Raw genomic sequence first — 27216 nt, 5'->3', positions numbered from 1 at the left:
ATTAGGAGGATACAGTGGAATGGAGTACTGCAACGTGCTAATGCTTAAAATGTATATCATAGATGGTCAAAGCTGCAACCTATCAAAATTATTGCTCAAATTTTGGCAAAAAATCGATTTGAAGATTGTTATTTCACCGGTGTTCTGTTTCCCTCTTTAAAATACGACTTCAAGTCGATGATGTACCAATGTGGTATTAAAATCTCTCAAGTATATGTCAGTACTAAGGGCGAACAAATTCTAAGCTCTAAATAAATGGAAAATGTGGAAGCGTCCGATCCCGCCCGTCTGCTTTGACCCATGACGTCACAAATATGGCAGAAACGACCATAAACCATGATTCCAATATGGCGCATATAAAGTCGGTACGTACACATTATGAGGACGAAAATACATCGAAAAACAAACACACACACTTTCCCAAAAAGCCTAATGACACTAATCAGACAAGCACGGGAAATGGGGTGTTTTTGGGTGGGGGCAAACTAAATATAAACAAATTTAGACACCCAGCCCCATACAAAACGACGGAAAAAACCGACATCACAAAACTCCCCAAATACTACTAAACACAATATCATCTGGAATCGGACACTTCCCTTGACCTATATAGCTCAACAGCAGCTCCCGATCCCATAAATTAGGATCAAACACTTCCCTTTGTCTATATAGCTCAAAAACAATATCAACATACACAGACATACATTGGGATCGAACACTTCCCTTGACCTGCGCACTGTTAATTTTATCCGTCATATCCATTCCTGAACATAAACAACAACAGATTAATTTTACTAAAATTACCACATGATGTATGGCAAACAACACTAAATTAACCTTCACACAAAATCGTTAACTCACTGAAATGAATTCCACTACAAACACAGCCGACACTCAAACAATTCTGGAAAATGAGCAAAAGCAAACTGTGCCCATTACACCACACAAACGAAAACCCTGAACATACCACCAGAGAGCACAACAAACCACAACACGACGACATCTACAAATACGCCACACTCACAAACCAAACTCCGCGCCGTCATGACGTCACACACGACAACACCCTTACGTCACAGGTCAAAGCCGACGCGTGGGATCGGACATTTCTGTCGACCCAATAAATGTCTACTGTATTCGAAATCATCCAAATAAAAACTACAGTGTTTTATGATGATATCAAACACAAATAGCTGATTTCTAGATAGGTACATACTGAGAACCAACACACTTTTCTGTTGTTTAAACTTTGGGGTATACATGAACAGACATGAACCCTACCTTATGCTTCAGTGGTTGCCTTTTTTTCAGCCAGCAACTTTGGAATCACTATATAAAATCAATGTCAACCACTTAACAATCTTCAACTTTGTATAAGAAGTTGACGATTGGCCTCCAGACGCGTGGGGTAGCCGTGCGGTCTGAGGCGCCTTTTCACAGTTCATGCGGCTGCCCCCCTCAGAGGTTTGAGTCCTCCCTCGGACATGAGTGTGTGTGTTGTCCTTAGCGTAAGTTGGTTTAAGTCAGGTTAAGTAGTGTGTAAGTCTAGGGGCCGATGACCTCAGCAGTTTGGTCCTGTAAGAACTTATCACATATTTCCAATTGGCCTCCAAGCACCGATTGTTAGATGTCTGTACCTCTCGGGACTTGTGTCGACTGCCCTTTTTGGATCACTGTTGCAAACGTCAACATTGCTGCGCTTTTACATTTCTAATTGTTGTGCTGTGTGGTGTTGGTTGCATGCAAGGGGTTTGTTGCGTGAACTAAATGTCACTAAGAAGCTATTGCTTGCCTTCGAGGTTATCTTCGACACACCGATTACCCTGTTCTTCATTGTGATGCTAGAAACATTATTAATCAGTTGGCAGAGTGTTGTGAACTTAACTGAATGGTGAGATAATTCACCTTTTTCACAAGTTTACTTGCAACAAATAAATACTGTATGTGAAATCACAGTAAAAAAAAAAAAAAGAGGTGATGAAACCCCTCTAACTTGACAAGAGTTTTTGGGAAAAGGCAACCCCCTCCCCCCCTTCTCAATGTGCAGGGCCCATAGCATTTGCTAACTCCTGCTATGTGGGCTAATCCAGCACTGGTGAGGGTCAGTGTGCCAGCCAGCCTGCATGTGGTTTTTAGCTGGCCAGCCTGGATGTTGTTTTTAAGGAATTTCCCACATCTCACTAGGTGAATATCCTGCTAGTACCAAAGTCCCGGCTCAATTACACAATTTGCAAACATTTAGAGAACTTTTGCTCACTTTCAAGTGAAATTCTAAATGCAGCCAGTTGAGGTACACACATTCCATCCTGGAGGGTAAAGGGGTGGCAACTAAAAGGCATTCAATCACTCCTTAAATTAACCATGCCAAATCAATTCGTCACTATGCCGACCCAGTGCTAATGCGGGACAGACTTCCCTTAAAAACCACACACGACCTGTATTTATCCATTCCACAATGACTGGAAGCTGTTCTTGAATGCCAACGGGTTTCCTACCCTTTATGAGACATGGAAATGTGTTGCGTTATTGGTGTTTCTGAATATTTGTCCAAGCCCTGTAGATTCCTGTAGACAACCTTAGTGACTTGCCTATTACTTTACTGGATGTTATTTTCCACTCCACAGTGTACCCTTCAAAATAATCTATGACGCTCTGGTACAAACATTTTGGGACCACTGTTGACTAAGGTGGGCACCATCACAGATTGTCAAATGTCCCCTCAATGTCAACCATGATATCTATGACATACATCCTACTACAGTTGCTTAAAGTACAGTTAATTAGGTTGTCCACGAATCTGTCTTTCATGAAGTTGAGATGCCTCTGACTGAGGCCATGTAGCTCCCTGTAGGACAGTGGTTACTGCATAGAAATTGTTCCTGTACTTTGCCCAAGGTCTTAAGAAGGGAGATTGGTCTGGAGCTCTTAGGAACCACTGGATCCCCATCCATGCTTTTCTGAATTATCATAACTTGTGCAGGCTTCCAGAGTACAGGAATTAGTCCTTGTCTTAATAGCTGTGTGGAGAATGGAATGGTTTTGTTCTTTGCTGTCTTTTACATTGAAACAATTTTATTGTTTGCTGTTTTCTCTGCTTTGTTATGAACAGAACCTGGACTGGTAGCTTTCCCACTCCTTACCCGAGTAATAGCAGCTGCAACTTCTTATTGTGCAAATCGTAGAATGACACTTTGGCTTTCATATGGGTCATACCTACTTTCTCGTATCTCTCTTTGATGATCATCATAATATTCACTGTTACCTTATGGAAGGAGCAACTTAAGTAGAGTCTCTACACACTCTAGTAATAGTCCCCTCCTGTCTATGCAATGTAGGTAGCACATTTGGTGTCTTTACTTTCTACAGGGAGTACCCCATGTGTCTGTTACTAGTTGACTTTTAACATATTGTTCCTATGGCCCTTTCTTCCCTTGCTTGATATTCAGCTTTTTCTACATACACAACAATAATTAGTGTCTCTCACCCCATGGCCTAAAGCTCTTTGATAAAATTTATCAAGATAATGTATGCACTTTTTTCAGATTTGTAAGCTCTGCACCCCATAGCGTACCATCATAATGCCTGTACTGGACTGGCTACATTTTGTAAGACAGTTATAAGTGTCTTTGCCATGTAGTCAGAATCTTCTGGTATTGGAAGGACAATTTCTACACTTAATTTTTCCACCTTAGATTTTTAAAATTATAGCAAATATTGTGTTCCTGCCCCCCCCCCCCCCCCCCAACCACCCAAATTCCTTCATCATAAGCCAGGATTCAACTGAACTATCATAATCGCAGTGTGGTTACTACCAGTAGCATGTCGACAGATTCTCCAGGAGTTTATTTGTATGTTGCAGTCTGATATAGCAAGGTGACATCAATGTTGCTGCAGCAACAGCACTGTTTTCACATCTGGCTGAACAGCCCCCTCTGGTCAGCACATGGAGTTTTAATTCATCAATTACTTTTTGCATTCATACACCACATTCATCAGCATATACTTGATTTTTACAGAATACAGTTGTTCCCTAGCAAATTGAATCCCTCAACTACAATTTACACCTTGAGCTACCAGATCACTAGAATTTTGCCTAATTTGTCTAGTTTTGGCAGTATCTCTTACACACATTGGTGTTTTTGTTTGTGCAGCACCAGCTTTGATGTAGCACACATTCTGTTCATAACGGTTATAGATGAATACTACAAGAGCACCCTAATTAGGCATGTGTTAAAAATGTACTCTTCCAGGCCTTCATTATTCTTCATTCTCATGTGATCAATTTGGTTTTCCCACAACTTTAATGCATGCATCCAATATTGAAGGCACAGCAAAGGAAGTTACTTCTTTTGTCCCTTCCTACGTTCTGCTTAGTCTCCAGAACTGAATGTCAATCTCTTAAACTAACTGCAAGATAGTTACTGACAATAGTCAGTTTTTGTGATGTCCATTTGCAGCAGCATCTTGTATGTGGCACATTCAGTGCCAGGCCTCTAACACTTCTTACATCTAATTGCAAAGGGTATGCACTTTTGTGGCACTTTAGCATTTGGGCAGTCTTTCTTTAAGTCATCGGCTTGGCCACTACATGCACAACCATGATACATGAACCAAAGACTGAACAGAAGACATGATGATGTGAAAAATATGGCGAGCCTACTCTTCAGCAAACTACCCATATCAATTACAAATAAAAGCAACAATTTAGGAAGAGAGTAAAGGAAATGCTAATGCAACAAACTTTTCACTTTATTGATGAGTAGCTGAAAGCAAACTTGCATTAGCTATATGACCTCATATTCTCACCCACGTAATTTAAATCTTAAGAACATTGTGTGCTACATACACCTTTGTCAATAGTGCATACAACTTCTTTTTATTTATAAATCATGCTGTTGGTTACAACACCACACATGGTACACAGCTATAACAACAGAGGGTGCCACTACACAAGCATTCCACAGACAGGGTGCCACACAGATGGCGCACATGACAGGAGCCTGATTATGCTTTCACCTCTAGACATTAAAATAGTCCTGCCTATCTGCCGATAGTTACGTCTGATGTCACAGAGAGCACTGAAACTAACCACTACTTCCTTTACCTGCCAAATACTTCATAGATGCAGATTATTCCACTGTTTGCAGAAACGAGCACACCTTCAGTTGAACAGTAACCAATAAGTTGTGACCATTACTGGCCAGTTGCCAAACAGTTATCAACAGTTGCTGCAATTAACCACAGCTATTACCAACAAGGAATTATTAAACAGTTAATGCTGAGTGTTAAAGCATTTATTATTATTTGAGCCTAAACTACAAATTTTCTACAGAAGTCTACACACAACTATTATATTAGACAGCCATTACTGAGACTGAGCTCAGAACTGCTACATGTGTTCAATCTCACATATTATTTTAAAAATGATTGGTATTTGTTACTTATGGTGTTGCTTAAATTCTTCGTGTTTTAGTATTAATTGTCCTGTGATGAAACTAGTTGCAAGTGTGCAAACCTGCCACCTAATACAATAGCTACATTTTGTGGTAGGACACTTGCTTCTAGATACCTTTTATGTTGGGCACCAAACTTAACTGGTGAATATAGTACTTGCTCTGTCCATAAATATTCTAAGTTGTCCAACTCCACTGTAGCTGGTTCAAGCCCCGGTTGAAAAAGGAGGAGCAGAGGATTAACACATCTGGGCTTGCCTGGTTCAGGACAATAATACCCAGTAAGGCTCCCTGTCTGAGGTGACAAATGAAGGAAATCAACAGCTTTGATGGTGGAAGACGGTGAAATCTCAGTGGCAGAGAAGACAGAGGAACTTTTTCCAGTATGAACACTTCATGCAGACACAGCACCTATGATTTCAAAGCTGCAGTAAAATGCTGACACTGAATACGTAATTCCTGTAATGTATTTTCTATATTTTATAAACACCAGTGCAAATGTCAGTGGCAGTTGCGGCAGTGCCGCTGCTTCGGCAGTAGTGGCAAATCACATTAGGACCAAACATTCAGCATCTCCAAGGGACCAGCTTCAAAATGCTTCAGTTCTTAAAGTTAAGCCCAAAGAGGAACTTTAAATTGGCTGCCAGGCCAGCAGTCAGTCTGCACATGAAGCATCCATCAGTGTTTTCCAGAAACTGTGGTCAGGATCCAACATGGCTGAAAGGATTCAACAGAGTCACCAAATACAACAGATGCGAAGATATGATGTGCTTGGCAAATTTATATTTCTACTTGGATGGCACAGCTCAGCAGTGATTTGAGAACAATAAAGAGAAGTTCAATAACTGGGATACACTGAAGAACGAAAGAAACTGGTACACCTGCCTAATGTCGTGCGAGCACACATAAGTGCAGCAACACGACGTGGCATAGACTTGAGTAATGTCTGAAGTAGTGCTGGAGGGAATTGACACCATGAATCCTGCAGGGCTGTCCATAAATTCGTAAGAGTATGAGGGGGGTGGAGATCTCTTCTGAACAGAATGTTGCAAGTCATCCCAGATACGCTCAATAATGTTCATGTCTGAGGAGTTTGGTAGCCAGCAGAAGTGTTTAGGCTCAGAAGAGTGTTCCTGGAGCCACTCTGTAGCAATTCTGGATGCGTGGGGTGTCACATTGTCCTGTCAGAATTGCACAAGTCTGTCTGAATGCACAATGGACAGGAATGGATGCAGGTGATCGGACAGGATGCTTACATACATGTCACCTGTCAGAGTCATATCTATACATATCAGGGGTCCCATATCACTCCAAATGCACTTGCTCGACACTGAATTGAATAGTCCCCTGCCAACAAGCATGGTCCATGGACTCATGAAGTTGTCTACATACCCATACATGTCCATCCACTCGATACAATTTGAAACGAGACTCGTCCGACCAGGCAATGTGTTTCTCGTTATCAACAGTCCAACGTCAGTGTAGACGGGCCCAGGCAAGGCATAAAACTTTGTGTCGTGCTGTCAGAAAGGGTACACGAGTGGGCCTCTGGCTCCGAAAGCCATGTTGATGATATTTCATTGAACAGTTCACATGCTGACACTTGTTGATGACCCAGCATTGAAACCTGCAGGAATTTGCAGAAGGGTTGCAGTTCAGTCATGTTGAATGATTTTCTTCAGTTGTCATTGGTCCTGTTCTAGCAGAATCTTTCTCCAGCTGCAGCGATGTCGGAGATTTGATGTCTTAACGGATTCCTGATATTCAAGGTACACTTGTGAAATGGCCGTACAGGAAAATCCCCACTTCATCGCTACCTCAGAGATGCTGTGACCCACTGCTCATGTGCCAGCTATAACACCACGTTGAAACTCACTTAAATCTTGATAACCTGCCGTTATAGCAGCAGTAACTGATCTAACAACTGCACCAGATGCTTGTTGTCTTGCTGTATTCTGCCTGTTTGCATATCTCATGCCTATACCAGTTTCCTTGGCACTTCAGTGTATATTCCAGGCTGATATGAAGAAAAAATTTGGTGACAACCAACAGCAAGTCCACTTAGCAGAAGAACAATTTATGGTTAGAGACCAATGGCATGGCAAAACAACACTGTCTTATGTATAGAATGTTTTGGCTTTTTGTAGCTTTCTGAATCTGAAATGACAGAAGCCAACAAGATCTCACATTTGATGAAAGGAGTTGCAGATGACATGTGCCCAGCTCTTCTGGTAAAGCTGTCACTACAACAGACATTAAGTACCTGCCTAATGAGGAAATGCAAGATAAAAAGAGGTGGACTAAAGAGATATGATCAACTCCCAAATGTGGTCTCTGTGACAGCTGTGGAAGATCACACTGAACTTGCCTGTCATAAGAGAAGACACAAGCAGCAATGACCATGAATGTTGACCTTATACATCAAAAGATTATAAAGAATGTTGAAGGAAAGGTGTATCAATCTATGGCTCTAACATCCAACACCAGTCGAAGACCCCTTGAAGAATAGACTTGGCCAGCTCATGTCGAATGTCCTAGCATCTGGCCAATGTCGAAACAACCAGCTCCTCCAAAAAGGATAATGGCCTGCAGAAGTTACGCCGTTTGGACTGTGTAATGCTCCAGCTACCTTCCAGTGCATGATGGACAACCTGCTGTGACACCTTACATAGCCAGTACGTCTTTGTTATCTGAATGATGATGAGGATGATGATGATGATGATGATGTTGGGAATGTTTTTTTGAAGGGCATCTGGAGATCATTGAAGCTACTTGACAACTGTTGTGACGTGTATCAGACTGCAGGCCTCTGCCTGAATTAAAAAAAGTGCCTCTTAATCACCCAAAGTGTAAAAATCTCGGGGCATCCAGAGAAAATAAGAGCAGTCACAGATTTATCGAATCCTCAAAACATTTGTGACATAAGAAGTATTCTCAGAATGCGTTCATACTGCTGGGGAACTGAAGCTTCAGGAGCATGTTACAGAGGTATACAAAAGTAGACATAAACACAAGGATGCTGACTGCCTTTCAAGCAACCCTTTAGTGGAAAACGGCAGTGTGGATGAAAACTCAGTCATTACCACATTAAATGGCTAAACAGAGGGAATATTCAGCACAGTTAACATAAGGAAAACTGTATAAGAGGAACAATGCTACAATGCAGTGGAAATAGCTGCTTGTCATCCCATGTCATCCATGACCAGCTATGTTGAAGTATTTCTATGATGCTCCAACATCTGCTCACTTGGACATGACCCAAGAAGACTTTAACCAGAATCATATGTAGGTATCGCTTGCATTTCTCTACTGATCCATTAGACACCACACGAGCCTCTGTAAGGAATGCCAATGATGGAAGCATGTATTGCAGTTATGACCAGGGCATTTGGTACTAATCCCACCTGCAGCATGCCATTCCATGCGGTGAAAAAGAGACTGGTCAGAAAATGAAAGATGTAGAAAATTAAACTGAGTGATAAAAGGATTAGTTACTGTGAATAAATCCTGAGACAGAAGGATTTAATGTAAATGAAGGCCAGGTGGATGGCGAGAACAAAGGACATACTGTAGTGCTAGTTCCCACCTGCGGAGTTCAGAGAAACTGGTGTCAGGGGGAAGAATCCAGATGGCATGTATGGTGAAACAGGCACCGAGATCATGACTGTCATGTTGTAGAGTATGCTCTGCAACAGGATATTGTATGTTGCCAGTATACACTGTCTGCCTATGCCCATTAATCCTGACTAATAACTGATGGTAGTCGTGCCAATGTAAGAGGCTGTACAGCATTTACATAACAGCTGGTACATGACATGTGTTATTTCACAGGTGGCTCTCCCTTCGGTAATACATGTTTTGCCAGTTACAGGGTTGAAATAGGTGATGGTATGAGCATAGGGCAAGTCTTGCAGTGGGGATGGGCACAGGGGTGGGAGCCATAGGGTAGTGAGATGGGTGCAGAAGGAGCATAGGTTCTGACAAGGATATTGCGGAGATTGGGAGGGCAATGAAAAGCTATTATAGGTGTGGTACGCAAAATCTCAGACAGAATGGATCTCATTTCAGTGTATGATTTTAGGAATTTATCGTCTTCTTGCAGTAGCAAATTAATACATTCAAGATGACAAATGGTGTGCTCTGAAGTTGTTTTTTTGAAGGGATTAGCAGTACCAGGATTGGATGTGATGGCCCAGGAAATCTCCTTTTGAACTAGGCTGTTGGAATAATTACATCCGCTGAAGGCTGAGGTGAGAAAGGTGGGGTATTGCTGTAAAGAGTCTGCATCTGAACAAATATAATTGCCTTGATTGCCAAGGCTGTATGGAAGGGAACATTTGACATGGAAAGGATGGCAGCTGTTAGAATGTACATACTGTTGTTTATTAGTAGGTTTAATTATATATTTTTATACACTCCTGGAAATTGAAATAAGAACACCGTGAATTCATTGTCCCAGGAAGGGGAAACTTTATTGACACATTCCTGGGGTCAGATACATCACATGATCACACTGACAGAACCACAGGCACATAGACACAGGCAACAGAGCATGCACAATGTCGGCACTAGTACGGTGTATATCCACCTTTCGCAGCAATGCAGGCTGCTATTCTCCCATGGAGACGATCGTAGAGATGCTGGATGTAGTCCTGTGGAATGACTTGCCATGCCATTTCCACCTGGCGCCTCAGTTGGACCAGCGTTCGTGCTGGACGTGCAGACCGCGTGAGACGACGCTCCATCCAGTCCCAAACATGCTCAATGGGGGACAGATCCGGAGATCTTCTAGAGCACGTTGGGTGGCACGGGATACATGCGGACGTGCATTGTCCTGTTGGAACAGCAAGTTCCCTTGCCGGTCTAGGAATGGTAGAACGATGGGTTTGATGACGGTTTGGATGTACCGTGCACTATTCAGTGTCCCCTCGACGATCACCAGTGGTGTACGGCCAGTGTAGGAGATCGCTCCCCACACCATGATGCCGGGTGTTGACCCTGTGTGCCTCGGTTGTATGCAGTCCTGATTGTGGCGCTCACCTGCACGCCGCCAAACACGCATACGACCATCATTGGCACCAAGGCAGAAGCGACTCTCATCGCTGAAGACGACACGTCTCCATTCGTCCCTCCATTCACGCCTGTCGCGACACCACTGGAGGCGGGCTGCACGATGTTGGGGCGTGAGCGGAAGACGGCCTAACGGTGTGCGGGACCGTAGCCCAGCTTCATGGAGACGGTTGCGAATGGTCCTCGCCGATACCCCAGGAGCAACAGTGTCCCTAATTTGCTGGGAAGTGGCGGTGCGGTCCCCTACGGCACTGCGTAGGATCCTACGGTCTTGGCGTGCATCCGTGCGTCACTGCGGTCCGGTCCCAGGTCGACGGGCACGTGCACCTTCCGCCGACCACTGGCGACAACATCGATGTACTGTGGAGACCTCACACCCCACGTGTTGAGCAATTCGGTGGTACGTCCACCCGGCCTCCCGCATGCCCACTATACACCCTTGCTCAAAGTCCGTCAACTGCACATACGGTTCACGTCCACGCTGTCGCGGCATGCTACCAGTGTTAAAGACTGCGATGGAGCTCCGTATGCCACGGCAAACTGGCTGACACTGACGGCGGCGGTGCACAAATGCTGCGCAGCTAGCGCCATTCGACGGCCAACACCGCGGTTCCTGGTGTGTCCGCTGTGCCGTGCGTGTGATCATTGCTTGTACAGCCCTCTCGCAGTGTCCGGAGCAAGTATGGTGGGTCTGACACACCGGTGTCAATGTGTTCTTTTTTCCATTTCCAGGAGTGTATATATAAATTTGCACAACTGGCAACCGTGACAGGACATTGAGAAAGCCATAAAACCAGTTGTGTAAATTATTCAAAATTATTTATGGCATTGTATGAGTTTTTTTGCATGTACTAATTATTTTCACATTTTCATGAGCAACATCACGACTGGGAGTAAAATAACCAGAACCAAAAATTCTTATGGATAAAGTAACCAGTTCAAAAGGGAATCAAAAGAGAAACCAGAATTTATGGAAAATTTTGGAAATACACTGTTTGTTTCATCGCAGCAAAGGTAGGACCACTACGCAACCACTTGCTTTGCTATGGCTGGTAGCGTCTCCTACATAGTAATTAGAAATTTCCTCAATTTCCCTTCCTAAATGTACTGTAATATATTTTTCAGAAATTTTATGTAATGATTAGGGAGAGAAAAGTTTAAAGTTTTTGTGTCATAACATTTCGTGCATCATAAAAGTAACTATTTAACGCTTGACGACACATAAATCGTGTGAACAAACTGCATCCCTATGCAGTTTGTTCACTACGGTAGAAATTTTTTTTACTGTGGAAGTTAACTGTGTTTGTGTATCTTGCAAGTTTGTGTGTGTGTCTTTAATCGCTTTTATTTGTTGATCTACTGTATCGTTCTCATTAAGAGTGTCTAATTTCTGTTTTATTTCCATAATGTCATTGTTTACTTCAGAAAGTACATCTTGCTTTAGCTGTTTTTCCATGTGTTTAAATTTTACATTCATTTCCTCGTGAAAATTCTTAGTCAAATCAGTGATCTGTTGTGTGACTGTACCCTGAAAATCTTTTAAAACTTGCCTTTGCTCTTGTTTTATGTTGTTTATGTCTTGTGCGACTATGGTAAGGTTTTGCAACAAACTGTCAAATTTTGTATTTATGTCTGCACGCAAATTAGTGTTATTTGTGTTTGTATTTTTTATTTCTGTGCTCAAGCTATTGAGTTTTTGAAGTATAGTGGCAAGTGCGATGTTTTGGTTGCTATCTAATGTAGTACTTTGGTTGTTAACAACTGTACTTTGTAAATTGACATTTGGATTTCATATGATAGGTGACGGTAAAGTGTCATAAAAAATCATGTTATTTTCACTTTCTATGTTTTCCTGTGCGAGCAGAATGATGCTCATGGAGATACGTGATGTAGTTTCATCTATTGTCATCAACATATCATCAAAGTTAGAACTATGTGAAAGCTCACTAGCAGTTGTTACTTCGGTTATGTTCACCTCTGAACTGCTGAATACGTCTAAATATGGAAGACATGGCGCTGGCACTTCAGATGCTCTGTCTTGCTATTTTACACCATCTTGGCTCATTGCGTTTTCGCCATTGTCAGCAATAATGGAAACTGATTTTTGTGCCATTTTGCTTGAATATTAAAAATAAAATTTTGAAAAATAGAAAATTGAAATATATTGTTTTTGGAAATTTAAGCATACGATTTACGTGTCGTCAAGCGTTAAATACCTACTTTTATGATGCACGAAATGTTATGACACAAAAACTTCAAACTTTTCTCTCGCTAATCATTACATAAAATTTATGAAAAATTCATTGCAATGACTTCATAAAATCATGTCCTGAAATGAGATGCATTCTGTCTGAGATTTTGCCTACCACACGTAGAATAGCTTTCACTGCCCTCCCAATCTCTGCAATATCCTGATCAGACACTATGCTTCTTCTGCACCCATCTCACTACCCTATGGCTCCCATCCCTGTGACTGTCTGACTGTCCCCGCTGCAAGACTTGCTCTATGCTCGTACCATATTCCAGTCCTGTAACTGGCAAAACATATGCTACAAAAAGGGAGAGCCACCTGTGAAATGACACGTCATATACCAGCTGTTATGTATACACTGTTTGGCCTCTTACATTGTCATGACTACCACAAGTTATTAGTCAGGATTAATGGGCATAGGCAGACGTTGTGTACTGGCAACACATAATATCCTGTTGCAGAGCATACTCTGCAACATGACAGTCATGACCTCGGTGCCTGTTCCACCACTTACGCCATCTGGATTCTTCCCCCAGACACCAGTTTCTCTGAACTCCGCAGTTGGGAACTAGTACTAGCACTAAAACATACTCTTTGTTCTCTCCCCCCACATGGTCTTAATTTATGTTAATTTCTTCTGCCTCCTCATTTCTTCCAGTAACTCCAGTAACTACTCCTTTTTTCACTCTGTTTTAATTTTCTACATCTTTCATTTTTGACCATTTTTCACCATTCCCCCTCCCACCCGTTACATACAATGCACTTAGCTTTTCATTCTTATTAACTCATGCATGATGTTTTAGTAGTAATCTCTGTATTGCATATTACCCTGTCTTCCACCTTTAAGCTCTCACATTTCCAAATCGTGCCCAGTGCAGTCCCCAATAATCAGTCTTTCCTTCTCATCCTGTTTGGTAAGCCTTCCCTAACCCAGAGCTCTGGCTGACTTTTGTGAACTGTAGCCCTTTCCCTACAACTCTCCAGTATTTTTCCTTCACCCCTCTTCCTTCCTCTTCAACTATTCTGCCAGAAGAAGGAGCCATTGACCCCAAATGCTTGAAACTTCCTGGCAGATTAAAAATTGTGTGCCGGACCGAGACTCGAACTCGGGTCCCGAGTTCGAGTCTCGGTCCAGCACACAGTTTTAACCTGCCAGGAAGTTTCATATCAGCGCACACTCCGCTGCAGAGTGAAAATCTCATTCCCAAATGCTTGTAAAAGTTAAACCTTTTTGTGTGTGTGTTCTCCTGCCGCCACTTGGTGAGTAGATTTTTTATCTATCCATTTATATTGTAATGTGATGCTTTGGTACGTACTGTATCCTTCATCGCATGTTGGATGTCAATATGTTGTGTAGGATTATGATCCTTGACTAAGAAAACAAAAAGTGCAGATATGTCGTCCATGTCTTTTGTATGAATCACTACCACAGTCCAGAGGTGCAGATAGTCAGTGGGAGGTTCAAGGAATCTGGAGACCCACTCAATCATTGCAAAGCATCAACAGGAGGGGCTACCTTCAATGCTCACCATGTAAAGAGAATGTAACAACAGAAGCTGAATATGAGGATGTACCAGTGCCACCACACAGATGACCATTGACAAGATCTAGTTCTAACATGATGTAGTCGGTTCCAGTGAGAACTTCTGAAAGAAGGTGAGGGACACTGCCACAAGCTGTGGTGGGTGCACTCTAGTGTAGTGGTTAGCACCAATGGCTGACATGCTGCAGGTCACCACCTCAAACCTGACCACTATCAGTTACTTTTTACCTAGTAGTTATGAGTTCTGGAAGGTTCTTGAAATCTCTCACATTTGTTATGTTTGTACCTGGTGGTTATAATTAAACTGACGGTGTTCCGAGTGCTGCAGTGCAGATTGTATACATCACAGGACGCTGAAACATCATAGCTATGTTTATTAATTGGTGCACTTTGGTGTATCCTTAAGCTGCAGCATAAATTGAACTCATTCTAAAATTTCACTTGTATATCATTCACCCATCTCCAGTGTGAGCGAAAAGGCTGATGCTCCAGCAGTTGCTCTGTCCTCTTAAACTTCTGAGCCACACTACAGTACATGTGGCCACAGATACATAGGTGCCTAAGATGTTCATGGGCTGAAAAGATGTATAGTGTACATGAATTATATCTGTCACTGCCCAGTTGATCTACACTATGATGAAAAAATGAAATGATCCATGTGGCATCATTGGCTGGGAGGCTGGATCCGGCGAAGTTCGGCCACCAGGTTGCAAGTCGTATTTCAGGTGACACCACATTGGGCAACTTGAGTATTGGTAATGATGGGGACAACACAACATCCAGTCCATGGGTGAAGCAAAACTCTGACCCTGATGGGAATCAAACCCGGGCCCACTGCTTGGTAGGCAAACATGTTACCACTCAGCTAAACAGGCAGACTACACTAGGATGTCGATGTATCACTCTGAACTGAACCGTCGCAATGTATTTGTAAGTTTATTACACAAAAGTGCTGGTTTCCATGACTTATCCCAGCCAAAACTGCTATCTCTATTAATTAAATTCATCACTGAGCGAATTTCAATTGCCTCTTTCACCACCGAGTCCAAGAAAGATGATGTAGATGCTAAAATTTCAACACTTTCAACAACAAAGAATGGCCAGTATCAATACCGTGTTCTGCCACAGCTGATTTATTCAAATTTAAGAGGCAGTTGCATCTGCGGTGTTCCACAGATATTTCATGGACCGCACAAATTGTCTGTCCCATATATGAGAGACCACATTCGCAGGGTATACTGTAGACACTAGCCTTCTGGAGTCTCAAATCATCTTTAACGGGAACCAAGGGTGCTGCTTTCATCAGTGGAGGATGAAAAATAACTTTTACTTTCTGCTTGCTGAGGATCTGTCCTATTTTTCATGACAGGTTTCCCTTATATGGCAGGAGAGGCAAGGATTTAAATTTTTTTGTGTCTTAGCCTGCAGAGCATTCACTGGCAAGCTAAAATTACTGAAACTGAACAGTTCTGATCTATTACTCAGCTTCAATGTGGTGTCTTTCCCTCCCAGGGGACACGCCTTATCGTAGCACCTTCAGTACTGGGCAGAGGGATTGTGTGCTTTGATGAGGTCGAGAGCTGTGCCGGCAGGGTCACCCAAGCTGGAGTGGTCTCGACTGAGGAGCCAGATGAAGCGTGTCCCACATCATAGGGTGCAGGGGACTCTATAGGCTTGGTTGTCAACCCCTCTAGGAGAGATAACCCCAAAATGAAAGCCTGGTCGTCCAAGTTGGAGGTTCAGCACAGAATTGATACCCCTGCCTTGTAAAACATCTATTATTGCAAACAATTCAACAAGGAATGCCGGACCGCCCTACGAAGACAAACTACGCTAGGAAACAGGAAAGTGGATTTATAAGTGCTTAAATTTGGAACATGGAACATGCGTACACTGTTGCGAATAGAAGTGATGAATATTGTTCCAGAAGAGGTGCTAAGGTATGGAATGGGAGTTGTTGCTCTGCAGGAATCAGGTGGAAGGGAAGAGGAGAGATTTATTAGCAGAAATTCTCCCTGTACTATTCAGGAAAAGATGAAAGACAAGGGAAGTATGGAGTTGGGTTTATAGTATCCAAGGATACGTCTAGATCTGTAATTGCTTTCATCCCACATAATGAAAAAAGATGTACTCTGCGTATGAAAGGCAGATTTCACAACGTGAGCTTTGTGAATATATACGCACCAATGGAAGAATCAGATGAAGATGCTGTGGGCATCTTCTATGATCAACTACAGGTGGTTTGTGACAGAATACCCAGATACAATTTCAAAATAGTTCTTGGTGCTATAAAGCAAAACTGAGAAAGGAAGAAGCATTCAGAAGTGTGTTTGGTAAGGAAAGTCTGCATGATGAAACTAATAATAATGGTATGAGGGTTGTCCAATTTGCTTCCGCAAAGAAGTTGAAGGCAGTAAGTACCTGTTCTACAAGGAAAAATATCTACAAAGGGACATGGAAAATACCAGGAAGAAATGAAGCAAACCAAATAGACCACACATTGATATGAAAGAGGTGGGCTTCCGATAAGGAAAATGTGTGCACTTTCTTAGGAGCTAATTCTGATTATGACCATTACCTAGTAGGAGCCAAAATGAGACAGAAACTTGATACAGCTGGCACATGAAATACTGGGGGAAACCAGGAGACTTAGCAATGAATACTGGTATTATGGTGAATTAAGAAAGGCAGTGAAACAGAAAAAGGAAGCAAGGCTAAAATGCTTGCAGCGGAATACTGTATCAAATCAGGCATTATAAAGGGTGTCCCAAAAAGAATGACCCCATTTTAAATAGAATTACTTATTAGGAAGAAGGGCTTAAAATCAACAAATTGCATACTAAATTACTCAGAAAAGACAGAAGTTTATAAAAGTCCATCATAAATGTTCAATATGTCCTCCATTGGCTGCACAGACGACATCTAGCTGATAGCCGAATTCATCCCAAACTGAGTGTAAGGTGTCTTCTGTCACTGAAGCTACAGCAGCTGATATTCTGGTTTTTAGTTGGTTGGTTGGTTGGTTTGGGGAAGACCAGACAGCTTGGTCATCGGTCTCATCGGATTAGGGAAGGATGGGGAAGGAAGTTGGCCGTGCCCTTTCAGAGGAACCATCCCGGCATTTGCCTGGAGTGATTTAGGGAAATCACGGAAAACCTAAATCAGGATGGCTGGACACAGGATTGAACCGTCGTCCTTCCGAATGCGAGTCCAGTGCCAAACGGTTTTTAGTTCATCAATGTTCCCCGCAGGAAGAAATCACATGTTGGTAAGTCAGGGGACCTAGGAGGTCAAGAGTGTAAAGCCTGGTCTCACAGTCCTGTACACCCTATCCAATGTTGAGGCACGTTGTTGTGCCAGTACAGTGGTCCTCCATCTTGCTGATAGATGAAATTGTCAGAGTCAAGTTGTGGGAATAACTAGTTCTGTAGCATTGCAAGATATGAGTGTCCTGTTACAGTTTCTTCCACAAAAAAGTAGGGTCCATAAACCTTACTTTGCAAAACAGCACAAAAAAAATTCACTTTTGGTGAATCACGTTCATGTTAAGTTGTTTCATGAGGATTTTCGAGCCCGCATATATGCACATTATGATGGTGAACCTTACCACTAATATGGAAAGTTGCCCCATCATTGAATATCAACCATGACATGAAAGCGTCATTTTCCATGTCCTCTAGAATAGCTTTGCTAAAGTCCACTCGCTTCACTTTGTCACTATCTCGAAGAGCTTGTACCAGTTGTAATTGGTATGGTTTGAGGGCTAAACGACGCCGTAACATAAGCCACACTGTCATGTGCAGTAACGCAAGTTCTTGGTAGCACGACGCTTAGACTTGCGGAGGCTCAGCTCAAATGCCCATCGGATTTGTTCCACTGTTTGTTCAGGAACGTGTGGCCAGCCACAACATTTGCCTTTACAGACGCACCCTGTTTCTTCAAACTGTTTATATCACTGTCGAATGTTCTGTGGTGATGGTGGTTTAGCACGAAATTGAATATGAAACGCCCGCTGAACTGCTATCACTGATTGAGTACGACTATATTCAATAACACAATATGCCTTCTGTTGCACAGACACCATATTGCACGAGACTGGCTGCACACTCCAGGTCAGTGCTCGTAGTGACATCTAGCAGATTTTTTCTGAAACTCTAGACCATGCCGATTACATCTAGCACTGTTTCAGTTACCTAGTGACATTTGTTTCAATATTATTACAAGTTAAAATCGGATAATTCTTTCTGGGACACCCTGTATAAGGAAAAGAGAATAGAGGCAACAAGGGTATGTAGAAGGAAAAAAGAGGGGAAGCCATAAATAGAAAGATAGGGGGATGGAAAAGCACTACCAAAAGAATGAAAACAGAAAATTCTACAAGAAAATTGAAGAAGGCACTCAAGAAAATAGACTGAAAATAACAGCTTGTAGGGAGACGGGGGGAAATCCGCTGACAGATAAACCAGGTGTTCTGGACAGATGGAGAGAATACTTCAAGGGAATTTTGGAGGGCAATCCTACTAGGAATGAGCACCCACTCTATTATACTGCAGATCCAGAAATAGAGGAACCAACATTACAGGAAATGCAGAAGGTAGTGTATTGTCTAAAAAATTACAAAGCACCAGGAGCTGATGAAATAATTGCAGAACTGCGAAAAAATGGGGGAAAAGATTTTCATTAGCGGATCCACAAACTTATTAAGTTGATATGGTATCAGGAAAGAATCCCAAAAGAATGGACCTTAGGTGTAATTCAACCAGTACACAAGAAAGGATGGAAGACCTGCTGTTCATATTACTGAGGAATTACCCCGCTGAATGTAGCCTATAAGATCTTCTCTAGTATTATCTACAACAGGTTAGCAGCATATGCAGAAGAGGCTCTGGTAGAGTATCAGTGTGGATTTTGGCTAAATAGGTCAACAACAGACTAGATATTTGTGTTGAGGTGAATACATGAAAGGCACATGAGTATAACATTGACCTTCATAATCTATACGTAGACTTCAAGCAGGCCTTTGGTAGTCACGATAGAGCACAAAAACTAAATGATTTGCTGCTGCTTGGTATGCCACTGAAGTATGTCTCACTTATTCAAGCAACATTGGCTGGTTCCAAGGCTGCAGTGCGAATGGATGTAGAACTGATCAATTGGTTTGACATTAGTTAAGGAGTCAGACAAGGGGACGCACTGTCTACAATACTTTTCAATCTAACTCTTGAAGCAGCCATGTGGAAGCTTCAGATATTTGGTTACATGGGCACAAAGTCGACTGAGATTTGCGCATATGCTGATGATGTAGCAGTTATTAGTACAAGAAGGGTATCACTAGAGGAGAGGACAATATGTGAGCTGAAAGAAGCTTCAGAACCTAGAGGCATTTCTATAAATAAAACAAAGACTAAGTACATGAATTTCACCAGGAAAGAAAATAGTAACTTGGATAGACTATCAGCAGACGGTTTCAATTTTGAACATGTGCATAACTTTGACTATTTGGGCTCTAACATCAACAGCACAAAATTCATGTCAACTCAAATAAAACTGTGCATCCTAAGTGGTAACAGATGCTTTCACACATTTAAGAAATTGTTGGCCTCTAGGTTGTTAAATAGGCAGCTGAAGCTGCAACTATATAAGGTCGTGATCAGGCCAGTTGTAACCTATGGATGTGAAACATGGACGCTAACGAGTGTTGATGAGCAGCAACTTAGGATATTTGAACATAGAGTGCTGTGCAAGACCTATAGGGAAATTCAGGATAATAATTGTTTCTAGAGATCCAGGATAAATACCAAGCTGGACCGTCTCATACAAGGAGCTGACATTGTAAGAATTAAAAAAAGTAGAAGAATAGCCTGGCTTGGACATGTCCTCAGGACGGATACTGGAAGAACAGTTAAAGAGATTTTTGAATGGAGACCAACTGGAAGAAGACAGAGAGGAAGGCCGTGAAAATGGTGAGTAGATGATGTGGAAGAAAATATAAAATCTCTAAGAGTCCGAGGATGGTGGAGAACCGTGCTGGAGAGAGCAGAATGGAGGAAACTTGTTGATGAGGCTAAAGAAGAAGAATGTGGTGTCTTTATTCACAAATGTTTGGCTTTCAGAAGCCTCATCAGTTACAGGTAGAAGTTTTGACACATAGATTCCAGCTTTGTTCAAACATATAATGATCTCGACATATGTTTCATTTAATATCAGATTTATTGTACAGACTGGTGGTGTCACCAAGGGTAGTCCCTTGTCACCCTTGGTGGCCAATTTACACTCCTGGAAATGGAAAAAAGAACACATTGACACCGGTGTGTCAGACCCACCATACTTGCTCCGGACACTGCGAGAGGGCTGTACAAGCAATGATCATACGCACGGCACAGCGGACACACCAGGAACCGTGGTGTTGGCCGTCGAATGGCGCTAGCTGCGCAGCATTTGTGCACCGCCGCCGTCAGTGTCAGCCAGTTTGCCGTGGCATACGGAGCTCCATCGCAGTCTTTAACACTGGTAGCATGCCGCGACAGCGTAGACGTGAACCGTATGTGCAGTTGACGGACTTTGAGCAAGGGCGTATAGTGGGCATGCGGTAGGCCGGGTGGACGTACCGCCGAATTGCTCAACACATGGGGCGTGAGGTCTCCACAGTACATCGATGTTGTCGCCAGTGGTCGGCAGAAGGTGCACGTGCCCGTCGACCTGGGACCGGACCGCAGCGACGCACGGATGCACGCCAAGACCGTAGGATCCTACGCAGTGCCGTAGGGGACCACACCGCCACTTCCCAGCAAATTAGGGACACTGTTGCTCCTGGTGTATCGGCGAGGACCATTCGCAACCGTCTCCATGAAGCTGGGCTACGGTCCCGCACACCGTTAGGCCGTCTTCCGCTCACGCCCCAACATCGTGCAGCCCGCCTCCAGTGGTGTCGCGACAGGCGTGAATGGAGGGACGAATGGAGACGTGTCGTCTTCAGCGATGAGAGTCGCTTCTGCCTTGGTGCCAATGATGGTCGTATGCGTGTTTGGCGCCGTGCAGGTGAGCGCCACAATCAGGACTGCATACAACCGAGGCACACAGGGTCAACACCCGGCATCATGGTGTGGGGAGCGATCTCCTACACTGGCCGTACACCACTGGTGATCGTCGAGGGGACACTGAATAGTGCACGGTACATCCAAACCGTCATCGAACCCATCGTTCTACCATTCCTAGACCGGCAAGGGAACTTGCTGTTCCAACAGGACAATGCACGTCCGCATGTATCCCGTGCCACCCAACGTGCTCTAGAAGGTGTAAGTCAACTACCCTGGCCAGCAAGATCTCCGGATCTGTCCCCCATTGAGCATGTTTGGGACTGGATGAAGCGTCGTCTCACGCGGTCTGCACGTCCAGGACGAACGCTGGTCCAACTGAGGCGCCAGGTGGAAATGGCATGGCAAGCCGTTGCACAGAACTACATCCAGCATCTCTACGATCGTCTCCATGGGAGAATAGCAGCTGCATTGCTGCGAAAGGTGGATATACACTGTACTAGTGCCGACATTGTGCATGCTCTGTTGCCTGTGTCTATGTGCCTGTGGTTCTGTCAGTGTGATCATGTGATGTATCTGACCCCAGGAATGTGTCAATAAAGTTTCCTCTTCCTGGGACAATGAATTCACGGTGTTCTTATTTCAATTTCCAGGAGTGTATTTATGGAAGGCTTCAAGGAAAAGGCACTGGAATCAACTATCTTAAAGTCCACAGCGTTTTGGAGGTATATTAATGACACATTTATAGTGTAGCCTCATGGTGAAGATAAATTACAAGAATTTCCAAACCATCTGAATTCCCTCCATGTACAAATCCAGTTACAATGGAAACCTAAAAGGAGGGATGCCTTCCATTTCTGGATGTTTCAGTTAGGCATGAAGGTAATGGCACCCTGGGACATACAATACATGAGAAACTGATACACTGCTTTTTTGCAGACGAGTGTTCTCAGAACCTTAGTTTACAAAGCACACATAATTGTGGATGAGAGCAGTCTGCAGGATAAACTCCTACATTTAAAGAGTTTTTGAAGCCAGTGGGTATACTCCACAGTAGATATGTAAGGCACCATGAATGAAACCAAAGGGGGCCACAAGCAATGCAGAAGGAGATACAGAAACATTTAAATCTATGGCTTTCCTGTCATATGGGAAGCCTATTATCAAAGATTGGACAGATACTCAGAAAGTATAAAGTAAAAGTGATTTTTTATCCTTCACCGAAGACAACAGCACTCTTTGGATCTATTAAAGATGATTTAATGCTCCTGAAGGCTGGGGTTTACATCATATGTGAATGTGGCCTCTCATACATCGGACAGATGATTTATAAAGTCCATGCAAGATGTACGGAACACCACAGATACACCCACCTCTTACAGCCAAATAAATTGGCTGTGGCAGAATGCTGTGTTGATACTGGTCACTATGTTGTACTTAAATATAAAAATTTTAGTGTCTACATCATCTTTCTGGGACTAAGTGGTGAAAGAGGTGATTGAAATTTGCTTGGTGACCTATTTAATTAATGGAGAGAGCGACTTCAGCTTGGCCAAGTCATGGAATACAGCACTCTCTGTAATAAACTGACAAAGATATCATGACAGGCAGCTCAGAGTGAAACAGTGACATCCTAGCGTAGATCGACTGTGCAGTTGCAGATATAATTGATGCACATTGTACATCTTTGCCACTGATCAATGTCTCTGGAGCCTGCGTATCTGTGACATCTTGTGCAATGGTGCACTCTGTGAATTTAAAAGAACAGAGAGATTTCTGGAGTGTCAGTCTTTTAGTCTTTTTGCTTACTCTGAAAAAGGGTGAACAATGCACAACCAAGATATTAGAAGAATCTGAATTTATGCCCTGCACATCCAAAATTTAATGGAGCAGTCATTGCACTGCAAAAACACGAAGATGCACAATATTCAGATTGTGCACCAAATGAAAGTCCAAGATAAGCTACAACACCAGGACTTTGCCCTTCGTTTTTCAGCATGCATGAAAATGGATGACATGGCCAGGTCACATTTTACTCTGCATGGTGCCATGAATACACAGAACTGTCGCATACAGGTTTCTACTCTGCCACATTTTATACGGGAGTGTCCACTGCACTCAGCTTATGTGACTGTATGGTGTGGTTTCACAAGCTCCTGCATTATCAGTCCGTTTTTCAAGGAGGCGACACCTCACTGGCCTGTTAGGTGTACAGTGACATCTGCACATTATGAGACTCTCCCTATGCAATATGTGATTCCAGTTTTGCAACAATGCAACTGTTTCCAGACCACTATTTTCATGCAAGATGGGGAAACACCACATGCCGCTTGTAAAAGTTTTGCTTCGAGAAACCTTCAGTACCAACTGCACCATCTCTAAGCAGTTTCTCGATCTGCGGCCTTCAAGATCCCCTGACCTAAATCCATGACTTATAGTTGTGGGGATATCTGAAAGACCACGCCTATCAGGTATGTACCCAGTTACTTCCTGATCTTAAGTATAGCATACAATGACTTATCGCTGTGATTACCCCAGGATCTGTGAGCAACTGTTGACCATGCCATGTTATGGATGCAGCATGTTGCTGAGTCAGGAGACCATATTGAACACACTTTGTAATGTTTAACCATGGCAGAGCCACTGTTATCATGTATTTGATTGTTCCTTCCCTTTTCCTGCAACCACACCACATTCTGACTGCTTATAGCATCATATTTTCACCTGGTACCACAAAGTGAAACTATTATTTTTTACCATACTCCATGAGTGCACCAATTAATGAAGACTGCTTCGATGTTTCAGCATCCTGTGATGTACACAGCCTGCACTGCAGCACTCGAAACATCATCAGTTTAATTGTAACCACCCAGTATGTTCTGGCGTATTCATTATATGCATAAATACCAGCATTCTGGAATATTCAAAGTTTGTATAAATAGTTACACTCTCCATCTAGGAAGTCAGCTCTGCATTGACTGTATGTTGGCATTTGTAATAAACTTGCTTTCAGTTGTAGGTTTCGTATTTTACTAACAATGCTGCTTTCGGATTTGGGCTTGATTTTGATTACAACTTGACAATATTGAAGAGAAGTCACAGGGTTAAGCCTTTTATGTTTGGAACTGTATTTCTGGTAAGAAGACACTACTTGGCTGGAATTACTGTAGGGAAGGGTGTGAATGACTGGTTCTCATACATAATGACGAAGATAGGAAATAAAACCTACACCCTGATAAATGCACATGCACCCAAAAATGATATAAACAGAACAGAAAATGCAGGAGCAGAATTATTCTAGAGCACATTGAACAGAGTAGTGACAGAAGCAGTTAAAAGCAAAGCAGCAGCCCTGTTGGGTGTCTTCAATGCACTCTTTGGTACTGAGAAGAGATTTGAAGGCCCTTTAGGAAAATACACGGCACACAAGAGAACCAACAAGAACAGAGAGAGACTAGTAGATCTGTACCAGAGGCACAATATGAAAGTCATGATTACTTACTCTAGCACCCAAGGTGACTAATAAAACAATATGGGTGATTCCTGGTAGTGAACTGGAGAAAGACAACTAGACTATGTAATGATTCAAGAGAAAACCCACAGGGAGATGACAAACACAAGAGTTTGAAAAACATTAGAATGGAATCTGATCATTACCAAAACTAAATGCAGATGGTTGCCAAACAGAAATAGAAAACAGAAAGGAATGAACACACTCAGGATTGACAAAGGAGGAGAAAAAGTGAGCAACACAATAAAAATGCAATCACAATGACTGGCCCCAAGTGAAAGAGAAGAAAACATGAGTGGAAGATGAACGAGAAGAAGCTGTTTAATGTAGACAAAAAAATGTGGTGGTTTTGGCACACAGCTAAGAAACAAAATGACTAGAAAATCTATGGAACCACAAGAACAGCTCCTAAAATAATACGGAACACCAGGAGAAGCAAATGAAATGTCATGATAACACTCCATCTTTCAAGCTCCACGTGGAGGTACCAATATCCTCAGAAGTCCGCCAACTGCAAGCCATGATGCTTTCTGACAACGGCACTTGCCCGCTATGTTCCGTGTCATTACACATTCTGTCAAAGGACACTACTGCCCACAGAAAGAGTTTCCAGCCTGTCTCTATTTTTCTGGTTTTCTGCATCTCTAAGTAGATGGCCCCATCTTTGGTGTGTCTGCTCCTTTATCTGGTCCATTTGTGTCTCAATAGTCTTCCCTGCATTTTTTTCCCTTCGACTTTGCTTTGGATGATCATCTTTCCCAAGTTATCCTCCTGTCATCAAATTATGTGACCAACTGGAACTGCAGGCTTCATTGGAAACAAATACTGGACAACCTCTTCTCCACCCTGAGTTCATGAAAGATCGCTTGTGTTGGTCCGTTTGTCCATCCATGATATTCTCAGCAACCTCCTATATGTCCACATCTCAAAAGCATAAATTCTTTTGCAGTCCCTTTTAGTTATTGTCCACGTTTCTATGCCATAAAGGAACATAGGAAACACCATAGATTTCAGCACTTTGAATTTAGTAAGCCTGGTTAGGGCTTGGTCTTTCCAAGTGACTGACAGCTTCGATGCAGTTTCCCTACCCAGAACAATCCTATGTCGTATTTCCTGTGTACAGGCACCCTCTTTCTGGACCACTGAGCCCAGGTAAGCAAAGTGATCCACTTCTTCATATACTGATAGTGGATCAGTAGCAGGTAGTTACTCACCTCTGTCAGTTATCATGACCTTGGTCTTTTCCTTATTAATTGACAATCCAAGTTTCTCACTTTCTCTCTTAACTCTATCCGGTACTTCCTTCATTTCCATTTGTGATTATGCACACATTGTAGTGTCATCAGCAAATTTTAAATTACTGATTCTTCATCTTCTAATTCGAATCCCACGAGTCCAGCCCTGAAGACTTTTTTTCATAACATATTCTCCATACATGTTAAGTAGAACCGATGATAGACTGCACCCTTGTCTTGCTCCTTCATGGTCCAAAGGGCTTGAAATAGTTTTATCTACTCTGATTATTGCCTTACTATCAGAGTAGAGATTTTTGATAAGCATAATAAGATGATCAGGAACGTCCATTTCTGCTAGTACGCTCCACAGTTCTTTCCATCAGACACAGTCAAATGCCTTGCCATAGTGCAAGAGAGAAAAACTAATGGGGTACTGAATTCCCTACATTTTTCAATTAGCTGTCTGACACTGAGAATCTGCTCTCATGTTCCTTTATTATGCACAAACCAAGATCCTCTGTCGCCATTTCTTTATCTACGTAGGTTCTCAGGAGTTCTTGGTTGACATTTAGAAGAATCTTGCTGGCTGTGAAATTAATGAAATGGTTCTGTAGTTCACACAACACTGTGTGTTTCCTTACTTATGAAATCGAATCATTACTGACATGGTCCAGTCCTCTATCCATGTTCCATTATTCCATATGCTATTACATTTTTCATTCATGACTTTCAAACCAAAATCACCAGATGCCTTGATCATTTCAGCAGTAATGAGCTCAGGTCCAAGTGCTTCGTTATTTTTCAATTTAGCTATATATTTTCAGACAACTACTTTTAATATATTAGGTTACTTCTTTGCTGAAATGTTTGCACAACCAAGTTTTCCATTTTTATTCATGTACAACTTGTGGAAGTGCATTCTCCACTGATTAGCAGCTACTTCGATGTGCCACCTTCATCTTCTATAACCCAGGTTCAAAGTTTGAAAGATCTTGTCAGTTTCTTTATTTCGTTGAACACGCCCCTGATCTTGTTGCAATCCCAGAGTTTCTCACTTCTCTCACAAGTTTTGTTGATGTAATTATTTTTGTTTTTTCGGCAGCTTCTCTGTACTAATGC

This window comes from Schistocerca americana, chromosome 4 (genome assembly GCF_021461395.2).
Source record: "Schistocerca americana isolate TAMUIC-IGC-003095 chromosome 4, iqSchAmer2.1, whole genome shotgun sequence".
NCBI lineage: Eukaryota > Metazoa > Arthropoda > Insecta > Orthoptera > Acrididae > Schistocerca > Schistocerca americana.
The sequence above is the reverse complement of the archived record's forward strand: the minus strand, read 5'-3'. Positions refer to the sequence as shown.